This window comes from Loxodonta africana, chromosome 1 (genome assembly GCF_030014295.1).
Source record: "Loxodonta africana isolate mLoxAfr1 chromosome 1, mLoxAfr1.hap2, whole genome shotgun sequence".
NCBI classification, from domain to species: Eukaryota; Metazoa; Chordata; class Mammalia; order Proboscidea; family Elephantidae; genus Loxodonta; species Loxodonta africana.
In genome coordinates, this window is record NC_087342.1 from 110,483,420 (window position 1) to 110,508,792 (window position 25,373).

The 25,373-nt window shown below is 43.6% G+C and overlaps 1 protein-coding gene and 1 pseudogene across 1 annotated transcript in view; both read right to left on the bottom strand.

Annotated features, from left to right (window-relative positions):
* Positions 1 to 25,373, bottom strand: part of TNFRSF21 (TNF receptor superfamily member 21) — an 83,795-nt gene that overhangs the window by 57,809 nt on the left and 613 nt on the right. The gene's annotated exons all lie outside the window — the stretch shown is intronic.
* On the bottom strand, positions 3 to 25,373 carry LOC135231551 (alpha-endosulfine-like; annotated as a pseudogene).

Here is a 25,373-nt window from a genome sequence, read left to right on the forward strand (position 1 = left end):
AATAAAAAGGGAGGGGGAAGGAACAAAAACCAAGAAGGTGTTATATAGGAACACATGAGAAGTAAGGAAGGATCAATCCCAACGCCACCATCATCATTCATATTAAAGATCTGACTAGTACCATGACCAACTCATGGTGACCCATTTGTGCGGAGTAGAACTGTGCTCCATAGGGTTTTTTTTTAATCTATCTATTTATTGTGCTTTAGGCGAAAGTTTATAAATCAAGTCAGTCTCTCATACAAAAAGTTATACACACCTTGCTATGTACTCCTGGCCACTCTCCGCCTAATAAGACAGCACATTCCTCCTCTGCACCCTGTATTCCCCACGTCCATTCAACCAGCTACTGTCCCCCTCTGCCTTCTCATCCTGCCACACATAGTCTCAAGTGTCTACTTGAGCCAAGAATCTCACTCCTCACCAGTATCATTGACTATCTTATAGTCCAGCCCAATCCCTGTCTATAAAGCTGGGTTTGGGAATGGTTCCATTCTTGGGCTAACAAAGGGTCCGGGGACCATGACTGTCAGGGTCCACTCCATGGGGTTTTGAAGGCTTTAATATTTCAGAAGCAGATTGCCAAGGGTTTCTCCCGAGGCACCTCTGGGTAGGTTCGAACCACCAACCTTTTGATTAGTAGTCAAGGGCTTAGCCATTTGCACCACACAGGGACTCCTAGCACCTGATCTACTAGCTGTGAGGTTGCTTTAATTACTTGACCTTTCCGTCAGCTTTTTTTTTATTCTATCTATAAAATGAAGCTGACGATACCTCTCAAATTTATTATGGAAATCAACTGAGAATGTGTATGTGCAAGCGCTCTGCAGCTAGTACTATAAGCACTATATAGAAGTTAAAATCCTAATAGAAGAAGAAAATAATTTGAATATTTGTATTTCTTTCCATGACCCAAAAGTTAAGAGGCCACTTTTCGATGTCAGGACAAAGCAACTGAGAACTAAGATGGCATATATTCAAGTTACTATTTCCACAGCACCGCAGACGTGGCACAATTTTTTGAGAAGTTTCGTCTATGTGAAGCTAAACAATTTTTTGTTTTTTTTTGTTTTTTAAACAGAGATAGGTCCTTGGCATTCTTGGTAATGTACTTTAAACAACAGAGTTGATGCTTTTAGATTCGCGCCCTGTTTGTTCAGCCCCTGAAGGCCACAGTCACTGGGGTGTGGACCTGCAGTCACTGAGCAGCCAAAGTACAAAGTTGGGTCCCACAAAAGGCACTCCATAGACATTTTAATTTAATTCACAGAACAGAAACTTCACTGAGCTAGACAAGATTTTACACTAGCTTTCAGAATGAAAACTTGAGGGAAAGGGAATTATATTTGTGTGCTAAATCCTGAGGTCCTTTTGAGAGGGGGAAAAAAAAGTTTTAAAATGAATATTAAAAAAGAGCTCTTCTCAAGGGAGGAGGAAGGAGACCAAAGACACAAGGGAAGGATTGATCCAAAGGACTAATGGACCACAACTGCCACAGCCTCCACCAGACTGAGCCCTGCACAACTAGATGGTGCCCGGCTACCACCACTGACTGCTCTGACAGGGATCACCATAGAGGGTCCTGGACAGAGCTGGAGAAAAATGTAGAACAAAATTCTACCTAAAAAAAAAAGACCAGACTTATTGGCCAGAGACTGGAGAAACACTGAGAATATGGCCCCCAGACATCCTTTTAGCTTAGTAATGAACTCACTCCTGAGGTTCACCCTTCAGCCAAAGATTAGACCGGTCCATAAAACAAAAAGAGACCAAATGAGCACACCAACCCAAGGGCAAGGACAAGAAGGCAGGAGGGGGCAGAAAAGCTGATAATGGGGAGCCCAAGGTCGAGAAGGGGAGAGCGTTGACTTGTCATGAGGTTGGCAACCATGTCACAAAACAACGTGTTAATTTTTTAATGAGAAACTATTTTGCTCTGTAAACCTTTATTTAAAACACAATTTGAAAAAAGACCTCTTCTTCATCAACAAAGATTGAGAAAAATCATCATTTTTTCCCAACAATAAAGCTCTCACTATCCTTTATGAAATAGAGAAAGGTTATGTGTCAAGAATATAATGGCACCTCAAACTATCAGTTCCCCAACATGGCAAATGCCTTCTAAATTTGCCACTGTGTCAGGAACTAATAAAGCAAGATTTTTTTTTCCCCAAAGTGACCAGAGTACCTGTCTTTTTAAGCTCCCTGAAACTTAACCCAAGATTTGGTTTCCCCAAAGTTTAACTACTTGAACCAAAGTATCTTCCTTTAAGCTCCTCACCCTACCCCAGAGCTGCCTCTGGTTAAGTGATCAAATTTATAACAAATTTTCAGCTTATAAGGATATATTCATCTTTTCCTTAAACTGAGACAAAAACAGGATGGTGATTTTCATGTTAAGAAGCTTAACTTCATTTTGGATGCTGCAGAAAAAGAACCTCCTGTCAAAGCTCTGTAATGTCTTCCCTTTCCAGTTCCGGCTTTACCTTTTCTTGTTCCTTCCATCTGCAATATTCGCCCCCACCACTGTGAGCGTAGCAGGAGCATTAGGCAGATGAACAAAAAAAGCCCACCACCATCCTGTGGAGCCCAAGTTCCATTTGTCAAGTCCAACAAGGACAAGATTAGACCCAATCTCCCTGACACTAAAGACCCAGCCCATGAGGTTGCATAAGTGCCCTTTCTCCGTGCTCCTGTGAGTTCTTTGTTATCTGGTTTCTAAGTGCAAAAGCAATTTTAGATAGCTGCAATGTTCTAGAAGTTTGAAAAGATGTATAAATAACACAAACGACAGGTTACTACACTGATGCAAATTAAACGAAAGCAGAGATTGGTTAAGTGATAAAATTTATAACAAATTTTTAGTTTATAAGGATATACTCATCTTTTCCTTAAACTGAGACGAAAACAGGATGGTGCAGGAGTTGGGGATCAGCACCATCATGTGTTCTCAGTCCGTCTCCTTATCTGGGTGGGAGACACACACCCAGGAGGGTAACTCAGCGGAAGGAGAATAGGGGGGTCACAAAGAACACTGTGTGTGTCTCGGGGTGGGGGGCCTGGCTAGGCTTCCTATAGCTTCATATAGTTCCCCAGGACATGCAGTTCTAAAGACTCATCACTGCGGCCACCGCCAAAGACAGCTGGGATGGCAGGTTCTGCATCAGTTCCCTGATTACTGTACTATCAGAGGTCCCCTTGTTGTTATTGGGTGCCATCGAGTTGATTTCTGACTCATAGTAACCCCATGTGACAGGGTAAAACTGCCTCATAGAGTTTATTTATTTATTTTCTGGGTTGGCTTTTTTTTTGTGGGTCTTCTTTTTTTAATTTCAAATACTGAAAAAATCCCCTGGGCTCTATGGGGCTCCCCGCACGCATAGCCCCTTTTCCCCACACTCACTGCTCTCCTCCCCTTCCCCCTCCCCCGGCAAATCTAGTTCAAGAGGACAGCACGTTTTTATGAACAATTAACACTGATTCTCAGCTTGCTCTGCAGAACCAGAGGAGCTGTTTGCATTCGTCCCATATACATGGACAGTTTCTTTTTTATGACACCAAGTCCCCAGCCACATCCAAGCAAACAAGGCATTTTTCTACAGAGCTGAACTGAACCCCTCATCTTTAGTCCACTCTACATTTTCCCAACACTCACCCCACACCAGCCACAAGGTTAAGAAGGAAGATAGTCAGGAATTTTTTTTTTTTTAATTCTCCAAGCCCTAATTCATATTCCCTCAAGTCACTCACCCCATCCACCTTTTCAACTCCACCCCCAGTATTTCATTGAAATTTCTCCCAGCAGCTATTTGGAAAAAAGGTAAAACAAAATAGGTTTAAGGTCTTAGTGCTCAGCCCAAAAAGCTCCACTGGGACATGGACGAGCAGGGGCTTCTGCCTCTCTAGCTTGAGCCCAAGCCACCTCCTGTTCCCTGACTGCAAAAGCGGGGACGAGCAGGAGCCAGCACGGAGCCCAGCGGGGTAGCATCTCGGGATCTGGCAGGAGTCCCAGGCGGCATCATTCAACTTGGCCACCCACAAGCTTGCTGGTGATCAGTGAAGTCTTTCTCTGGGGCAAATTCTGTGGAGTGGGAAGTCACCAGGTTCTTGTCTGGTCCTGCACTTGGCAGCTGCTTATTCATCTTGGTTTTGGCCATGTTGTAGTCTTCCGAGTCAAAGTACTTTTGTCCTTTCTGGAGTCTCTTCAGAAGGAAGTTGAGCCCTCCAGGCTTTTGTCCTAGGCATGGACATTTGGCCTTTAGCTTTGCCTCCTTAGCTCTCTCAGAGAGAATACCTTCCTTTTCCTGTGTGTTCTGTTTCTCCTAGCCAGTCTCCTCCGAGGGGTTCCCCTCTTCCTGTTTCTGAGATGTGGTGGGCCCAGGAGTCCACCAGAGAAGGGAAGGGGGAGGGGAAACAGGGACAAGCTCCCCTGCTGCTTCCCCCATAGGGTTTCCTAGGCTGTTACCGCTGCAGGAGCGTTTCTCTGTGGAGCAGCTGGGTAGGTGCAAACCACCTTTTGGTTAGCAACTCAGTGCTTAACCATTGTGCCACCACAGCTTCTTAGAGGTCCCACAGCAGTGCATAAAGCCTACCTCCAAGCCCCACTCCACCCACATTCTTCTACATCCTTCAAGTGGATTTTTCAGTTCTTTGTTCATTTAGAATAACCGATCAAGTTTCTAATTAAAGCAAGTCTCAGGACTATTTACACTGCATGGGGCTGAGTAACCCGCTTTAGACAATGCAGTGCTAAAACTGGACCTTTAAATTATCTTAGCCTCCAGGAGGCAGTTTGAGCTCCTACAAACAGAGCTCATTAACAATGATGTCTCCTCAGTCTTCAGGGATAGCCAAGGGGAGGGTAAACACTAGAAATGAGATTTGTGCAAAACCTATACACTATGAATTCATCGGGCAAGGATTTATTGATGACTTACTATGTGTGTGCAAGGCTCTGTGCCACGGGCTGAGAACAGAACCTTGAAAACTCTATTCTAGCCCTCATAGAGTTTGCATTCTAAGGGGGAACTGATGAAAACAACTAATTACACCAGAAATAACTTCATCAGAATGGGGATTCCTGAGGAGGGGGAATACAGAGTTCCCAAGAGGGGGTTAGCAGACTTTTCATTCAGGGATGTCAGAGAAACATTTTGGAATAGCTTTGAAGGATGAAGAAGCAGAAATTAAATCAGGGCAGGGGAAGTCAGAAGGGATTAGGCAGAGAAACCCCAGCATAAAAACCGGAAGCAGAAGGAAGCTCAGCTTGGAAACTAAGAAGCTTTGGTGGTTCTCCCTTAAGATGTGGCAGAGTGTCCATACTTAAATTTGGGGGAGGCTCCAGAATCTTTATCTTAATCCTAAATGCAATGAGATGCCATTATATATTTATATAGGGGGAAGGAAGGGGAGAAGAGGTATATAATCAGATTTGTGAGTTTAAAAAGTTTTCTGGCTGCAGAGTGGAAGGCAAAGGGGGTAGAGGGAAGTAGGTGAGAAAGCCCACTCTGAAGGTTAAAGCCAAGGTAGAAGCTAACAGCAACTTGGGCTAGGCTCTTGGTCATGAAAATGGAGAGAAGGTGATAGATTTGGTGGGTTGGATCACCTGGATTTGGTGACTGATTATCTATGGAAGGGGGAAGAAGAGGAAATCAATGACTTTCAAATTGGACTCAAGAGAGTGCTGGGCAGAACACAGCTCCCAGGGCTGCCCATTGGGCTGGAGGATACAACTGAGGGCAGGGCAGGGGCGGGACACAGGGCTCCAACCCTCCCACGGCTGCCTGAAACACAGTGGCTTGCTATACTAATTTGCTAATGGAGCATCCAATTTAGGACTTCATCTGAAGAAGGTTTTACCGCTAAAACAAGTCTGAAAATCACTGAGCTAGGGGACCTCTAAAATGTCTTCCAACTCTAAAGGTAAGGACTAAACAGATAAACCTGTCTGAGCTCCAGAGCTGGAGGAACGGCTGCTCTGAGGGTTCATTTTCCTTACAGAAACCCTGCTGAGGTGACGAGGAGGTGGCAACTTCTCTTTCTCTTTACAAAGACACAGACAGAACCTAAGAAAAGTTCCTTTTAATCAACTGAAGAATCATAATGTAGAACTAGGGCTTTTCCCACTAACCACCACCATTCTCAAAGCTGATTGTGGGGGGGAAGCAATGGGCAGTGGGGAGGAGGTTAACTAAGTTTAGACCGTTCCCTGTGTAACACAAAAACAAGTTTAGATGATGGCTGCAGCTAATACCCAAACAGGAAATAGACAATGAACATTGCAAGAGGCGTCAGCCCACACACCTGAGGCTCAGACCCTGAGCTCTCTCAATTGTTCAGAGGTTGGTAAACTAGATTAGAGGGTCACCAAAGCTTCAGGCTTCAAAGGCAGCATCACGATTACCAGGGAATCTTTTTAAAAAATTCACACGTCCAAACCATTCACCTGAGATCACTGTTGAGTCTGCAGTGGGGCCAGGATTTGCTGTTTTAGCTTTAGTTGGTTTTGTTTTTAATCGCTCCAAGTGATTCTGATGCCCAACCAAGTTTTAGGCCCCCTAACCTAAGCCCGGAAACCCTGGTGGCGTAGTGGTTAAGTGTTACGGCTGCTAACCAAGAAGTCAGCGGTTCGAATCCACCAGGCACGCCTTGGAAACTCTATCAGGCTGTTCTACTCTGTCCTATAGTGCTGCTATAAGTCAGAATTGACTTGATGGCAGTGGGTTTGGTTTTGGTTTAAACTAAGCCCTGGTGGTGTAGTGGTTAAGTGCTACAGCTGCCAACCAAAAGGTCGGCAGTTCAAATCCACCAGGCAGCTCCTTGGAAACTCTATGGGGCAGTTCTACTCTGACCTATAAGGTCGCTATGAGTAGGAATTGACTCGATGGCAACGGGTTGGTTAGTTGGTTAACCTAAGCCAAAGGAGCCCTGGTTGCGCAGTGGTTAGCACTGGGCTGCTAACCAAAAGGTTGGTGGTTCGAATCCACCAGCTGCTTGGAGGGAGAAAGGCATGGCAGTTTGCTTCCACAAAGATTTACAGCCTTGGTAACTCTATGGGGCAGTTCTACTCTATCCTATAGGGTCACTATGAGTCAGAATCAATTAGACAGCAACAGGTAGCCTAAGCAAAGACACCTCTGGCTCTCATATGCTCTGATTCTACGAGAAACACTTCTTACCCAATTGAGTACTTTTTAGTGTTTTAATGTTCTTTTTAAATCTATTTATTCAATTTATTAGATTTATTTATTTTTGTAACAAAAAACAAACACTGTTGTAATAATCCTAACAATCAGGAAATACAGAGTAAAACGTTTAAGTCCCTGCTCAAATTTGGTACACATCTTTCCAGACCCATTTCTGAGCATTTGAAAACACACACATGCACACACACACACACACACACACCCATATATATTTTAAGTTGGCTGTTTCAGTTGCTTTTAGTTTTGATTTGTTTTACACATCTAATACTGACAGGCCATCCATTCTGTTCTAGGATTTACTTTTGTTCAGTGTCTAAGACTGGCACTGAAATTTTTCCATGTCAGAACATATAGGCTACCTCATTCTTTATAACAGTCAAGTTCTCTTCTACAGTATGGATTATGCCTTAATTTAGATTCTCCCTAATGAAAACATGTAGGTGGTTTCCTTGACCATATATCATTGTGTGCACACATTTTTCTATATTCTATATTCCCCTTCTCCCCCTTTCACCTTCCAGTTTCTTTTTTCTTTCCTTCCCATTCCAAATGACAGATACAGCCATGCTGCTCTCAGTCTTTTGAGATGTGCTTTTCTTCAAGGACAAAAGAAGTCTCAATACAGTCCATGATTTGGAAGCTCTCAACCTGTCCCCTCCTCCCTATTAATATGCATCTACCACTATGTATTTTCAGCACACACAGGAGGACCAGATCTGGAGTAGAAAGAATATTTGGGCATAGATTTAAAGAACAGAAGACTCATATTCTTGTCTAAAAACCAGTTGCCATTGAGTTGATTATGAGTCAGGGCGATCCTACATCTGTCGGAGTAGAAATGTGCTCCACCGGGTTTTCAATGACTGAATTTTCATAAATAGATCACCAGACCTTTTTTCCAAGTTGCCTCTGGGTGGACTTAAACCTCCAACCTTTCAGTCAGCAGCTGAACACTTCAACCGTTTGTACCACCCGGCCTTTGCCTTATGGTCAGGCGGTTGATCTTTTTGCACCTCATTCTACTCACCTGTTAAATTAGTAGGCTAGACTAAGTTGTAGTCAACTCTAACCTTCTGGGATTCTGTGACTGTTGACCTCAGGTTCCACCTTCCCAGTGAAGCCTTTTTAATAAACTATTCCTAGACACCCAGATTCCAAGCAGATGAGCTGACCTCTTCACCACATTTCCTGTTTCTGTTAATCATTTTGGTACTTAATTACATATTGTTTTGTAATATTTGCTAATGGCCTCATAAGTGTATGTATTTATCTTCCCCTAATGATTATAAGCAGCTCAAGGCCAGGGACAGACAGCCACACAGATTACATTTCCTCCCTTGCTCAACCACCTCAATAATGGAGATTGTGGAAATAACAAGCAAAGTATCTTCTGAGCCAGGGGCAGAAAACTAGATCCACATGCTATAAATAAATGTCACTGGAACACAGCCATTCATTTAGGTTTGGTTAGGTTGCTTCCGGAGCCACAGTGGCACAGTGGGTAAGTGCTCGGCTGCTAAGTGAAAAGTCAGAGCTTCAAACCCACTAGCAGCTCCACAGAAGAAAAGACCTGGCGATCTGCCTTATAAAGATTACAGCCTGGGAAATCTTATGGGGCAGTTCTACTCCGTCTTATAGGATCGCTGTGAGTCAGAATGGACTTGTCGGTACACAACAACAATAGGTTGCTTTCAGGCTACAAAGGCAGAGATGGATAGTTGGCTTGCAAACAAAGTATTTACTATCAGGCCCTTTATAGAAAAAGTCCTCCAACCTCTGCTCTCAGCAGTCAAAAGAAATGTCAAAAGATGCCGGCACCAGGAGCTCACACACAGGAACCCTCAGACCCTCTGACAGACTAGCAAGAACTGAGTTCTTGGCTTTTCTCAGCACCCACCTCAATTCACACACCAAATTTGATCCTTTCATCCTCTCAATGGCTTCCCACCTGACTTAGGATGCAACCCAAAATCTTTAACAGTGAAAGGAGCTTCATCTGGAAAGCCATCCCTGCCCTTCCCACTTAAAACAGGTTTCACAATCTCTCCTGATATGACCACCATAATTTTACACTTACCTGTTTTCTGAGAACCCTGGTGGTATAGTGGTTAAGTGCTACGGCTGCTAACCAAAAGGTCGGGAGCTTGAATTCACCAGGCGCTCCTTGGAAACCCTATGAGGCAGTTCTATTCTGTCCTATAGGGTCGCCATGAGTCAGGATGGACTTGACGGCAATGGGTTTTGTTTTGTTTTTTGGTTTTACATTTGGAGCCCTGGTAGCACAGTGGTTAAGAGCTTGGGTGCTAACCAAAAGGTCGATAGTTGGAATCTATCAGCCGCTCCTTGGAAACCCTATGGGGCAGTTCTACTCTGTCCTACAGGATCACTGTGAGTTGGAATTGACTCGATGGCAATGAGTTTGGTTTCTGAGTTTGGTTTTACATTTATTTGATCAAAATCTTACATTTATCTGTTTAATGTGTCTTCCCCTCTGTCCTACAAACTCCAAGAGGACAAGGATGAGGTCTATTTCACATACTGGTACTATGCAAGCCCTCAAGGACAGCACCTGATTCATGATATACCTGGCAAGCGTTTCTTGATTAAATGAATGAAAAGATTTGTAGACCATAAGTAATTAGAAGCAGCAAATTAAAGTGTGATGGTGGGGAGATTGCTGAAGACAAGCAAGGGTAATGAAAGTGAGTGTGAAAAAAGAGAGCCTCCACAACATAGCCACAATAAGTGAAGAAGTAAAGCACTCTGGGACCTGTCAATGCAGGGACAAATAGTTCATTTCACCTTCAAAGACCCTGAAGGCATCACTCTGCTTTCAGTACCACAACTGGCTCATGAGAATTATGCTCAGCATGGTACTCTAAATGACAAGCTCATGTACTAAAGAGTTAAAAAAAAAAAAAAAAACTCTTTTTCCTTTTTTCAAAGATTACACTAACTTGGTGCTTAGAACTCTACACAGTATGAAGAGATTATTCTCCAGAAGTTATCTACGGTCCTTCTAGTTTAACTTCAGTTATTTGGTAAATTTCATTTATCCAGGATGGTATCACCATATCAGCGCACAGTACTGTCCCAGCTTGTACAGAATGTAGAAGTACCATAAGTACTTACTGAGTGATTAAGAGGTAAAACTCAGGACAAAGCAAATTTCAAAGGAGGGAAGATACCAGATATAAAGTCATCCAGGGTCTCAGCACTCACCCTAGTGATCCATGTTATACCTGTCCTGTCACTTCTAGTTTTGGGTCCAGAGATTAACCCAACTGAAGAAGCACCCAGAGGTGCTAATACACACCAGAACGCTGATGTCTATTCTTAATAATTCCTATTCCACAACCCCAACAATAAAAGTAATTCTCGTAATTTACAATTACAACATATTTATGTCATTCTTGTTCCTCATCATAGTCTAGAAATTTTTTTAATACAAAATGACCCAACTTAAGGCAGTGATAAACTCTTGTCTATTCAAAATGGACAAGCAGGGAGACTGCCTGTGAGTTTGCTGTGGCAATTTTTTTTTTTCTAAATGCTGCATAAAGCTAATCTTTTGAGAGGAAACTCAGTTATTGTGGCGATGGCAACAAAGAAAAGGCAATCAAGTTATTCCTGAGATGGTGATTATGAAACATTCTAAGACATGATCAAAAGACAAAAGCCTGGCAGAGCTGGACACCCCCAGAATTTCCGACCATTTTATTTTGAGCATCATGTCACATTTGTAGTAACAAGACATTGGCTGCTTGGAATTCTCTAGATCTGAAGCGGGGGGGGGGGGAATTTATCAAGAGAAAAGCTTCAGGATAAGCCTTCCACAGATCACAGACAAAACTGCAATTATGTTATCAAAATTCAGTCAACTCTTGCATTTCCTACTATTCTCTCTGATTTAAAGAAAAAAACAAACAAACAAAAAAAACACACCTCTGTAACCAGGGCAAAAGCAGGGGCTGTTTTTCAAGCTGGCAAATATAGAGATTGCCAAGGCTAGATGTGCTGACTACAGGACTGGAGGAAGGCAACCTCAGGGAACACTGGGAAAAGGAAAAAAACAGGCAGGACTTAACCCAGATGCTGTCTTCCCTGGTACCTGCAATGCAGAAGACGGTATGCACTCCACATTAAGTCCTTGGACCACAGAACCTCATCGCAGCGGCTATTTCTTTAGGCTAAGACCTCCATCTACATAGAGGAGCCAAGGGCAAGCTGCCCATTTATTTAGCCACTAAGTAGTAAATGAATTGGCATTATATACAACACGATTGGGATTTTTAAAAAATTGCCCTCAAGTTGATTCTGACTCATAGCAACCCTATAGGACAGAGTAGAACTGCCCCACAGGGTTACAATTGGGATAAAACGAAAAAAACCAAACCTACTGCTGTAGATTCGATTCCAACTCATAGCGACCCTATACCCTATAGGACAGAGTAGAACTGCCCCACAGAGTTTCCAAGGAGCGCCTGGCAGATTCAAACTACCGACCCCTTGGTTAGCAGCCATAGCACTTAACCACTACGCCACCAGGATTTCCACAACTGGGATAGGTATAGGGAAATACTCTTCTGTGTCCATCACTAAAGATTTGCAGAAGAGCATATAAACCAAGGCAAAACCAAGGACACCAGCCAATGCAGCAACGCCAGCATGAAATATAAGCACAACCTATTTTGGCCTGAAATGTGCCAGGCCAGCCCAGCTCTATCAGGAAAGTGGCACAACTCCTGTGCCTCAGTTTCCCCATTGGTATAATGGAGATTATCATAATACCTACTGTCATAAGATTGTTTTGAGAATTAATTGGTAACACAGGTGAAGCAGATAGAACATGGCTGACACATAGTAAACCCATAACCAAACTTGTTGCCGTCGAGTCGATTCCAACACACAGCGACCCTACAGGACAGAGTAGAACCGCCCCATAGAGTTTCCAAGGAACAGCTAGCTGGTAGACTCAAACTGCCCACCTTTTGGTTAGCAGCCAAGCTTTTAACCACTGCATCACCAGGACTCCTGACACATAGTAAGTGTTCTGTAAATATTATTTTAATTATCACTCCCTCCACTTATCATTCCACTATTTTAGCTTCATTCCTTTGGGATTAGATAATCTTATAAAGTTTCCTAATTGCAATGCAAAAAATCCAATCCCTGAGAAATATTCAATTCCTTAGGAGTATGTCAAAGACACCAGATTTTAATCCTAAAACATATCCAACTGGACTTACAGCATACTATAAAAAAATGTATATATATATACACACAGCTACATGGCATTGACTTGGAAGAAAAAAAAAAGGCCAGTTGGCATTTTCAAAAAAAGGTTTAAAATATAAACTTAGTATAGAGCAAATGGAAACCCTGGTGGTGTAGTGGTTAAGTGCTACGGCTGCTAACCAAAGGGTCGGCAGTTTGAATCCGCCAGGCGCTCATTGGAAACTCTATGGGGGGCAGTTCTACTCTGTCCTATAGGGTCGCTATAAGTCAGAATTGAATCGATGGCACTGGATTTGGTTTGGTTTTTGGTTTACACAACAAATGAAAAAACAAGAGAAGAGAAAGAATTTACTATTAATAAGTACACTTTAGACAACTGGCACAGAATTTAAATGAGCATTTTCCAGAGCATGTTTCCTTGATCTAGTCCTACAAGATGTTTATAATTCTATGGTCTAAAACAAGGATGGGCAAACTCCAGCCTCTGCCTGTTTTTGCATGGCCTATGAGCTAAGAATGTTTTGGGGGGAAAAAATAATAGTATTTTGTGACACATGAGGGGTATATGAAATTCAAATTTCATCATCCACAAATAAAGTTTTATTGGAACATAGCCACACCCGTTCCTCTAGGTATTACCTAGGGCTGCTTTCACACCATATAGGCAGCACTGAGTAGTTGCAACAGGGACTATATGACCCACAAAGCTGAAAATATTTACTATCTGGCTCTTTACAGATAAATTATGGACCACTTGGTCTAAAAAGTTTAGAAAATGCTCCTGATTATGGCCCTCTCTCGAAGAGGCACAATTAAAATGAGGAGTATGATGGTACAGGTTAAGCGTTCTGTTGCTAACAAAAAGGTTGGTGGTCCAAACCCACCCAGCAGCTCTGCAGGAAAAAGACCTATCGATCTGCTTCTGTAAAGACTGTTGCTGTTGTTTTGTGCCATCAAGTTGATTCCAACTCATAGTGACCTTAACAGGGCAGAGCAGAACTGCCCCATAAAGTTTCCTAGGCTTTAATCTTTATGGGAACAGATTGCCAGGTCTCTTCTCCCACTACCTCGGAAACCCTATGGGGCAGTTCTACTGTCACATGGGGTCACTATGAGTTGAAATCAACTTGACGGCATCTGTGATGGTTAAGATTGTACGTCAACTTGGCCAGGCCATGATTTTCAGTGGCTTGGCAGTTGTATGACATTGTGATCACTTCCATGTTGAGATTTGATATAACGTAATCACCCCCATGATGGGATCTGCTGTGAGTAGCCAATCAGTTGAAAGGGAGTTTCCTTGGGCATGTGGCCTGCATCAAATATAACTGGACATTCTGACAAGCCTCATGGGCTTTTGCTCACTCTGGATCCTGCAGCTGGCTCCTATGTGTCTGACCTCCAGTTCTTGGAGCCTAAGCTAGCAGCTTACCTCCGGTCCTGTCTGCCAATCTTGGCATTCATCAATCTTCGCAGCCTGTGAGCAAGAGCCCTGCTCTCTGACCTGCAGATCCTGGGTTTGCCAGCCCGTATGGCTACGTGAATCAGGGGAAGCCTCTATCCTGACCCATGGACTTGGAACATTCCAGCCACTACAACCGTGTGAGCCATTTCCTTGATACAAATCTCTCCCTACGTATATACTTATATGCTTTACTGATTTAGCTTCTCTAGAGAACCCAGCCTAAGACAGATGCTATCGAGTCGATTCTGACTCATAGCAACCCTATAGGACAAGGTAGAACGGCCCCATAGGGTTTCGTAGGCTGTAACCTTTACAGAAGCAGATTGCCAGGTCTTCTCTTCCTCATACTGGCTAGCAGGTTCAAACCACTAACCTTTCAGTTAGCAGCTGACCCACAGAGTGGGACGCTCCACTCTCTACAACCGGATGAGTCGTATCCTTGATGTAAATGTCTCTCTCTCTATGTTTATACACTTTACTGGTTTTGTTTCTCTAGAGAACCCAACCTAGACAGCATCTAACAACAGTGATAGCTCCAGAAAGCCCTGCAGAAGTGCTGCAGAAAATGGCAACTTTGTCGAACCCTGCACTTATTTGATCATATAATCCTTTACTCAAGCAATGTATATGAACCCAATACACATTGATGTAGTCTTTACCACAAACATGATACTCAAGTTCAGAAAAATCAACAATCTCAACATTTAAACGGTCAAAAATTCAAAGAAATCAGAATATTTATTCCATCTGTAAAGATAGAGATCCAGTTCTGACTATTAAAACAAAATGAACAACAACAAGTCTCAGACACAAGAAAGCAAGTTTAAATATGTAAAACTAAATTTTTGTACTATTAAATATAACATAAAATGTGAAAATGCATGCCATATACAGCTAATAAAATCCTGTAACCAAAAATCTATAAAGAATTAATGCAAATGAGATTAACACAAATTCCACCCAACAGTTAAGACTACTGAGTGGACTACATGAGGAATTACAAAGTTAATCATTGTGTGGCTAAACTTAGAACATCCCTAGCTGAATGTCAACTACTGAAATGCAAATTTCCATAACCAAGGACACTTACATATCTGTATTAAGGCAGCATAAATAACCCCAATGCTGGTAGGCTTGTGGGGTAGAAAGCACATTTCTAAGTTGCTGGTAGCACTATAATTCTCTCGGAACACAACCTGGCAATAGGCAACAAGCGTTATAAAACTGTTCATTCATTTCCTTTGACCCGGCAATTCCACTCTGGGAATACACCTCATGGAAACGACCCAAAAGGAAACAGTAATTGGTTTGAACAGAGACATCTTTATTAATGCTGCTTGCAGTGGTAGAACAATAACAACCCAAGCACCCGACAACAGAAAGATCGCTCAACACACTGCCAATCAGAGCACCATTAAAAATGGTATGCCAATATGATCACTAAAAAGGGTACGCATGAAGGCACCTCAAACGTACTAAGTATTTTGAAAATCTATACTTCACGCTCCCCAGTCTCACCCACTCCTCCCTCAGCCTTCCCCTATCGAAGTAATCAGACCACCATAGATGGCTCAAGCTAGAAAGGTCGTAGTCAGCCTTGATGACTCCTTTCCTTCAATCTCGTCTCCCCCTTCCCCCCACCCCGATATCCTCACCATCAGCAAGCTGTCAGTCCTCACTCCAAAATCTCTCCAATCTGTTGAATAACCCCCATCTTCACTGCCACCACACCAGAACCATCATCTCTTTCTTAAACTACTTCAAAAGATTCCAACTGGCCTCTTGCTTCTGGGAGCTTTGACAGCACAACAGTTAAGCGCTAGGCTGCTAACTCACCCAGTGGCTCTGGGGGAGAAAGACCTGATGATCCAAAACTGTAAAGATTACAGTCTAGAAAACCCTACGAGGCAATTCTACTCTGCCACATGGGGTCGCTAGGACTGAAAAACCGACTCGATGGCACCTAACAACTCTTGCTTCTATGTTTCCCCCTCTTTAATTCATTCTCCATACAGCAGCCAAAGTGATCTATTTAAAAAAAAAAAAAAACCTAATTCAAGTTAGAGTGAGTTTAATTCAAGTCATATTATAACCCTGCTTTTCACTGCACTGAGTGATATCCTGACACTTTCACATCTTAAAATGTCTTATATGATCTAGCCCCTGCCTGTCTCTTCAACCTCAATCTATTAGCCACCCATTCCCTTCCTCTGTCACTGAGTACCAACCACAATGTACTTCTTTCTATTCCCTGAATATGTACAGTAGATTCTTTCCTACCTCTAGGCCATGTCATATGCTATTCCCTTCTACTGGTAGACTCTTCTGCTCTTTGAATGGTTGGCTCTTTCTTAAGTCACTCCTTTTGTCTTCCCTGATAAACCATGAAATCCAAGAGGCAGAGACCATGAATAGTCTTTCACTATCGTATTCCTAGAATCTAGCAACATCTGACATTTAGTAGATGCTCCACAAATATTTATCCAATGAATGAAAAACAACAGAAAATAGCTACACAAAGAAAAACAGAACACATGCAGGTACAGGCACATTAGTTTTAACTATGCATAAATGTGTGTACACTGTCAAAGAATAGAATTGAATTGGGAAGACCCAAAAAAAGAATTCCACATCCACTAGTTTCTTCTAGTCTACCAACTTGCTTAACTCTAAAATATTCTTTCTCAGTAACTCAAATCCTCTTGAGTTATAGTTCAAAGTATTGAGATGTAGCTCAAGTTCCAACTACTTTCTAAACTTGTCTAGAATGAATAACAGTTTAGAGCAATACCCTTGTGAAATTCATTTAACAATCATTTATTGCTTAACTACTATGTGTCAGGGCGCTGAGCCAGAAAAACAAAGATGAATAGCACACTCTCTGTTGTCTTTGAAAAGCTGAAATGGAGTAATAACATTGGCCCTGAGCATTCTAAGTGACGAGAGAAGCACGCACAAACCTCGTTCATTTTGTTATTTTTCCTGGACCAGGTACACATGGTTTAAAACCAAGAGGAGAGATCATGGACTTCTAGAAGTAAAGGAAGACCAAAGACTGAATAATAACACAGCAAATTATTCTGGGAACCTGTGGCCATTTGCCATTGACTCTCACTCTGCCTTTTCAACCCTCCCAGCCTCTTCAAATCCTAGTTAGCTTGACCTAGCCATAACTAGAATGAAATCAGATGATGGTTTTGTCCTGAAGGTATTCTGGGAGACCAGAATTCTAATATCTTTTCCAGAGCCAATGATTAAACAATTTCCTCTCATCCTTCACCTCTTTATACTCTACTCAGTCTCAACAATCTATAAACCAGTTGCCATCAAGTTGGTTGCTACTCATGATGACCCCATGTGAGTAAGGAGATGTTTAAAAACTTGTTTAAGAGAATACTACAAGTGAGTGTGATAAACCAAACAAACACATCCCTGCAGAACCACTCATATCATGTGGTTAAACCAGTTTCTAAGAGACTTGAAATTAAAAGTTAACAAAAGGAATCATAATAACAGATGGTGTGAGCCCACGCGCATATCCTATACAAATAACGACACTGGCAGCAAAGAAAACCCTACAAGGTCCTCAAGTTCTCAGGAAAAGCGAGTTGAAACTACATTGCTAAGCAGAACTCATTTCACACCATGACTCACTAAGCAAATATTTTTCAAAATGATCCAAGTAGCAGGAAAGCAACACATCCATTCCCTATTTATAACATTTCAATATGCAGGAGTATCTTTCCATCTTAACCATGGCACTACTGCCCATTGGAATCACACCACAGGAAAATGCACGCCAATGCCTCCACACCCTCCCCTTTCAATCCACACGCACAGGTTGCTCTTACTTTATAACCAGTAGTTTTGGCTAAACTTCCTAGCACCATCATGGAACAGAGCTGCTCACCTGATGGAAAGACAACATTCAACTCTCCAGCAAAAGCATCCCCTTAACAGGAAGCAAAATTCTGGTAAATTAAGGTTACCTGTCCCCCTACCTACAACTTAGCAGAAGGAGCAGTGTGTACAAAGCCACACCGACCTAGATTTGAATCTTCTCTACAGCATTTGCCAGATGTGTGACCATAACCTCTCCTAAGCCGCATCTGCTTATCTGTAAAATGGGGCTGATGCTACATCCACACAGACTTCTCAGACTCCAACCTTTCAGTAAGCACCCGGGAAAGTTAACTGTTTGCACTGCACCAGGGACTTCCTTGGTACTATCTCCAGTTGCCAACGAGTTGGCTCCAACTCATGGGGACCTCACGTGTGTCAGAATAGAACTGTGCTCCAGACGGTCTTCATGGCCGATTTTGGGGAAGTGGATCACCAGGTCTTTTTTCCAGCGTGCCTCTGGGTGAACTCAAATCTTCAACCTTTCAGTTAGCAGTGAGCTCATGAACGATTTACCCCACTCAGAGAGTTCCTTTGGTACTATGTTATTGTTGTTATGTGCCATAGAGACAATTTTCAATTCACAGCAACCCCATGTGACAGAGTAGAACTGCCTCTTAGGGTTTTCTAGACCAATCTTTACGGAAGTAGATCACCAGGTCTTTCTCCTATAAAGTCACTGGGTGGGTTCGAACCACCAACTTTTGGTGACCAGCCAAGTGCTTAACCATTGCATTACCAGGCTCTTTCCGGGACACTATTAAAGAAAAAAACCCCAAACCAAATCCATTGTCATTGAGTTGATTCCAACTCATAGTGACCCTATAGGACAGAGTAGAATTGCCCGACAGAGTTTCCAAGGCTGTAATCTTTACGGAAGCAGACTGCCACATCTTTCTCCCATGGAGCACCTGGTGGGTTTGAACCACTGACCTTTCTATTAGCAGCTGAGCACTTAACCGCTGTATCACTAGGGCTCCTCGCTTGGTACTATTATATACCCATTGAATCCATGGCTGCTCCCATGTGGCTCCAATATATTGTTAGTCATAGACACTCCTCCTCTCTCTTATATCCATTAAGCTGATATTTCCTCTCCAAGACAGACAGATTTGCAAATGCCTCCAAGGGACAAAGGTGCCACCAAGCAGTTCTGGTGGCAGAGGGTTAAATGAAACAAATGGAAAATTATAGAAAGGTCTGCCCTGTTATGACTTAGCTTACAAAGCCACCTCCTTTTTTTTTTACTTTAGGATAAAGCCTTAAGATAGAATTTTTTCTTAAGATATAATTTTTTAAATATTCTAAAGAAAACGGGGCTACAGCTCAGTGCCTTGACCACTCACCCACACCCTGCCCAGCCCCACCCACTCCTGCCTGGGGTCCCTCTGGGCATGACTTTCCCAGCACTGCAAACATCTGTTGTCTCTGAACCTAGGGTGCTGGTGTGTGGGGAAAAAAAAAATCCAGCTAGCCACAAAACTAGGGAGAAGGACCTATTCCTGGTGGCCCTTAGCACCCCTCAAGAGAAGTGAGATCACTTCCTGCTTTGAAACAACAGCGTAAGTATCAGTGAGTCCGACCCCTCTACAGCCCCAAGTATGCACATTCCCACCCACATCTGCCAGGTTCCTCCAGGCTTTCAACTTCCAGCCAAGCTCCTCTCCTCTCGGATTCAGGCTGGAAATGGCAGGTAGTAGGAAAGCCAGGTGGCAGCATTCAAGCCAATTTAAGATTCCTGTTGATTTTTTTTTTTTTTAATTTGACAAATACAAACACTGGGGCAAGGCCAGTGTTTACTCATGGTCTCTCCCCTAAAGAATCCAAGCTCAGCAGCTGCTCAGCAGCAGCAACAAAGCCCAGCCTCCTGCTAATGCCAATTGGGGTTCTGACTTTGGGGACCAAGCTGACTTCTACCGTGGCTTTGGTTTTTTATCCTCTCAAACAGACGTATCTGTATCTAATAGTCCAGACTGGTTCGGTTCCAGATGGTTATTGGACACATGCCCAAAAGACTCGGAGATAACCTGGGCTTCTCATCACAGAAGAGAAGGACCTCATGTTCCAGGAAGTTGCTGTGATCTGACATCACCGAAATCTGCCAGGTCTGCCTGGGGAAAGAGGGCCAGCAGGGTCCTCATGCTTACTGGCAAATCAGAATTGCAGTTTACGCAAAGAAAACTCACTCAATTCATACTGGCCCCTGAACAGTCTGATGATGCATCGGACCATTTCCTGTCACCAAAAAGGAAAAAAAAAAATTTTTTTTTTTAAACAAAGTTTGCTTAAGCCAATTATTGGAAACCCTGGTGGCATAGTGGTTAAGTGCTACAGCTGCTAACCGAAGGGTCGGCAGTTCGAATCCGCCAGGTGCTCCTTGGAAACTCTAAGGGGTAGTTCTACTCTGTCCTACAGGGTCGCTATGAGTCGGAATCGACTCGATGGCACTGAGTTTGTTTTTTTGGTTTTGTAAGCCAATTATGGCTTACATGCTCTATAAAGGGCCAGCTGAATACAAAACCAATTTGCAACTTGCCTATGGAGTCTCCAAAGAGGTTCTACCTCCCATCTTCGCAGATGGTGTAAAGTGTGAAGTTAAGGTGTGATGTCTGCTCACTTTGATCTAAGATACAGGAAGTACACAGACTGCCTGCTGGAGCCAGCTCAGTAGCTCACGCCTGTCCCAGTCCAATAACGACACACCTGGAGACAGGAACCCTCTCAAAACTGTTCTGGAAAATACGGTACTAACTGTGCTTACCATAACCGGCTTGATAAGACTTTGTCCAAATTCAGCTAACTGGTTGTTGTTAGGTGCCATGGAGTCAATTTCAATTCAAAAGTGACAGAAGAGAACTGACCTTAAAGGGTTTTCTAGTCTGTAATTTTTAGGGGAGCAGATTGCCAGGTACTTCTCCACGGAGCTGCTGAGTCAGCTTGAATTGCCAGCCTTTTGGTTAGCATCTGAGTGCTTAACTGCTGCACCACCACTGCTCCTACACCTATTTAGTCTCCGTTTTTTTCTCTCAACTTAAGGCAGGACAAATCCTGTTATAAAGAACTTTCTTCTTGCTTTTTGGTTTGCTTGTATAGTTTATTTACACTGCAGGCTTCTTTACTTTGGAATGGAACTGAGGCAGATTCAACATGTATTATGTGCCTTTGGAAGTAGTTCAATGAGAAAGCTTCATCCCATTCTCTACATTTTGACTGGAGTGATGGGAGACTCCCGGAGTAACTCAGGAGTCCTACATTTCAGTAGAGCTCTCCCCATTCTCTTGATTACATCACTTTTCCTACCCAGGTCTGATGCAGATTATCCTGAGATTTGAAACTGTTTGCTTTCTCTGACTTTCAAAATAATAGCCAAAGTTTCTTCAAGTGTTTTAAATATTTTAACATAAATCACTCTTTGTGTAAGGCTCTGTATATAGTCCATTCTTCCACTGATTACATATGAGCATGTGAAACCCCAACCAGCAGTACTAATGGCTATGTCTATTTTAAACACCATGTAAATTGTACCTTGGGGACAAGATCCAAATTCAAATTCATCTCTGTGTTCCTAAGACAGTTCCTGGCTCAGAAAGGTTGCTCCACGTAGCTTTGTTAACATCAAAAATAAATCACTTCCCCAATCTAGCATTTTTTCCCCTCAACGAAAAGGATGTAGGATGTTAGTTAGATCGGATGTTAGTTAGATCGGCTGAGTTTCACGTTCCCTTCCAGCTTTCCCACTCTAGGATTGCAGAGTTAAGGTAAGTAGAAAGAGAACAAGCTCCTGGACATAAAATTCAAAGTTGTAACTGTAAGTTCTCCCTGAACTTGCCAAGTACTGACATGATCCAGGACTTCAGCCCTCACCACACCACCCCATGCCTGCCTAGTCAACCAAAGTGGGGTGCCAACATACTAGGTAATTGAATTCTATAATCAAAGGTCAGAAAGTGGCACTAAGCTAAGATGTCCAGTCCCAAAGGCAGTGACAAACAAATAGTACTTTCTAGGCAAGCATGCAATCAGGCAGGTTCTGACAGCAAATGGCCTTCTGTCTGGGCTTCATAATACACACAGAATAGCAGTTTCCAAAACTTCAGAACTCATTGCCTTATCAATTATGGCTCCCTTCTCTGCTGACTGCCTGACTGCCAACATTACATCTGTCCAGAGCAAACTCCCTGAGAGCAAGAGGCCATCTCTAACTGTGTTGTGTCACATTGGGCAAGCCCTTTTAGGGCATTCCTTAACACTGGCACAAACCTAAAGGTTTCATTTATCCTGTCTCCAGACGTTTGGCCTGAGAACACATAGTATTTTGTTTTTCAGTCTGTGTTTTACTTTCTAATGTCATGGCAGATGCCTCAACTCATCAGACACAGAACTGCAAGGGCAAGAATTCTTCCTTCCAAAGACACTCACGTAATCCTCAGTTACGTTCTGCAACAAACCAAGCCACCAGTCTCAACTTTCCCCCAGTGAGCCTTCTCTGTTGCTACATTTCATCACCTAGCAATTTGAGGTTGCGAAACAGGCAGTGAGACACAGGAGTGAGGAAGGACATGAGCTGGGAAGTTAGACAGTCCTGGGTCCCAGCCCTAGTGCCATCATTTGCTAGCTGTATGGCCCTGGGCAAATCACTTAAGTTCTTTGAGCCTCCATTTTCTCATCTGTAAAATGGAGATAACACCACCTACTTCACAGAGATGTTGGGAATAAATGAAATACTGTATACGAAGTACCTGGCACATTATAATTGCTTTGTCTCTTTATACATATAATATTTTATATATACATATATATAGGTGGGAAACCCTGGTGGCGTAGTGGTTAAGTGCTACAGCTGCTAACCAAAGGGTTGGCCGTTCGAATCCGCCAGGCGCTCCCTGGAAACTCTATGGGGCAGTTCTACTCTGGGGTTGCTATAAGTGGGAATCCACTCAATAGCACTGGGTTTGGTTTGGTTTGGTACATATATAGGTGCTTTTTTAAAGCGTATAGTAAGTTCTCCTTTACGCAGCTAGCCTGTCACAACAAAACAAAGTGTCAGAAAAACAATAATAATATAAATATTGCATACACAAAAGAATGGTATATTTGAAGGAAAACGGATAGCTGAAAGCCATAAGAAGCAAGACATTTATTAAGGTTATTATTTTTTAATCTAACTGTAATATGTGAACGGGTCACTAATTCCTCTACTCTTCACCCTAGTAGGGTCTTAAGCACCCTGCTATGTTTACCTGGGTTCCAGTACCTCGTATCTTTCTGTCACTTTCACATGACCAAGAATCCCAACGGGATATAAGAATCCTTAGAATGACTTTATGAAATCATCTTTTTACGCATCAACAAAGCCTGTCCTGAAGACTGGAGCATGTAGAGACAGAAAAAACAAAGTACATTTCCTTCCCACCCTGGTTGGGGGTTATAACATAGTTCCCGATCATCCCTGGGGCACACACCCTCTCTCAGTCACCCGCATAATGAAGGGGTCAAACCCATGCTATCCCATGAATTTAAGTGGAGGCTTTTTATTATAGTTAGCCAGAGAATAAGGAACCCGATACTGGTTAACACCTTGAATTTGATTCTACATCCCAGTATAAACTTCATTTTTTATACAGCCAACTTTAAACTCTCAGGTCTTCAGCTGCAAATCCAGGGCATAACTTTTAAGTAAGCTCAATTGGATGGTTTCCGAAAGGAGCTGAACTATTTCTTGGTTTTTCTGGTTAAAGCAACCTACTCTTTGATTTTATGGAGACCTTATTTTAAGCAACTATCTCATGCTAAAAGGTAAAATAAGGGGGATATTGCATACTGACTCAAGTTTAATCTGAGAGTGGCCTCTATGGGGAGCAAAATAATGAAAGGGGTTAAAAACAAAAACAAACCCATTGCTGTGGACTTGATTCTGACTCAGATTCTGACTCATAGTGACCCTATAGGACAGAGTAGAACTGCCCCATAGGGTTTCCAAGGAGCACCTGGTGCATCCGAACTGCTGACCTTTTGGTTAGCAGCCAAACTCTTAACCACTGTGCCACCAGGGCTCCATCAGAGGGACCTGATAAACATGCGGTGGCATAGGGTGACAGATCTAAGTTCTTGGGGAAACTCAGGGATAGATCTAACTCCACTGATCAGTGATCAGGATCAGCATTCCACGGACTTTGGTGGAGCTCTCTCCCCACCAAGACTGCTAATCCAGGTTCACTGCCCCAGAGAGACTCCCCTACTGCTTACCAGCCATTAACCTTTTTTCAGTGATACAGACCTCAACTTTACCAGTGACCTTACCCACTTTACAAATGAGAAGAGTCTCTGAAGGGAGACTGGGGCTTGTCTCATTATAAATGCTAACACCAACAAACTTTTAATCTCTCCCTTCCCTTTAAAACACAGACCCACATAGGCGACCAGAGTGTCTGTACCGTGAATGTTCTGGCCACAGCAACTGCATTGCTCTGGGATCTAAGCAGATCTTGACTAGCCAGTGTCTGAGCCTTTTGGGGGAAGGAGACAGCAAGCCTGCCTTTCCTTCACACAGCCCTGCCATGAAGGTAGGCTCTTGTGTTGTTGTTGCTTGTTTTGTTTTTGTTGTTTCTAGCTAGAATCTCCACTCTCAGCTGCAGAGACAAAAGATAGGCATGCACGCTTATGGTGGCTCTTGGTTTTGATCTCAGACAAACGTTATTTTACCTAACTCGCCCCTCCTCCTTCCCCCAACCTCCAGGGAACATTTGGAAAGAAGAGTAAGGGATTTGGGGGAGTTGAGGATAAGTTTTGGGTCAAGGGTGATTTCAGGCTTTGACCAGGTAGGTGATGGAGGACTAGGTACCGGGCACGCCCCAGAGGGGTGCGGTTTGGGTGCTGAAGGAACCTACACCATCCAGCAGGATCACCTGTCCGGCTGCAGGTAAACAAGGAATAGGGCAGCCTGGAGAAGGACTTGCTTGGTCTTCCTTTATGCAGCTCTTTCCCCCTCACCCCATTCGAGTGCCAGCGCTGGCTGGGAGCCGGCGCTTTGGAGGCGCCTGGGAGTGGGTCTAAGGGTTTTTTGGCCTGTAGAAACTGGGACCCACCCGAGCCAAGAGGGAGGAGAGATGAAGGAAGGACTCAGGAGGGGGCGGCTGGCGCCCTGCTGGGGAATGCGAGGCGCGGATGCACGGGGCGGTTTCCAGTGCCCGGCGCGCACCGGTACCACGCTCTCCCCTGCAGTAGCATCCGGACATGACACTGCAGCTGCAACAAAGCGGCGGCCGCGGTGAGCCCTCCGCGCCCCTCGTCGCAGCCCGGGCCCCACACCGCGCGGAGGGGCCGTCGCCAGCGGGTGTGGGCTGGCGGACCGCTAGGTGGGCCAAATACAGGAAAAAGCCCTGAAATGCGCAAGGAACCGGGCGGCCACCTCTAGCGCCTCCCCCAGCGCTGCCAGACTGCGAAGAAAACAATCCGCCTTCATTCCCGAACCCCACGGGGCTCTGCGGCTCCCCCAAATGACCCCATAGGAGTCCTCGGGTGTGCTGCCTGCTCTAGGAAGCCCCCGCAGCCTTGCTTGTCCGCCC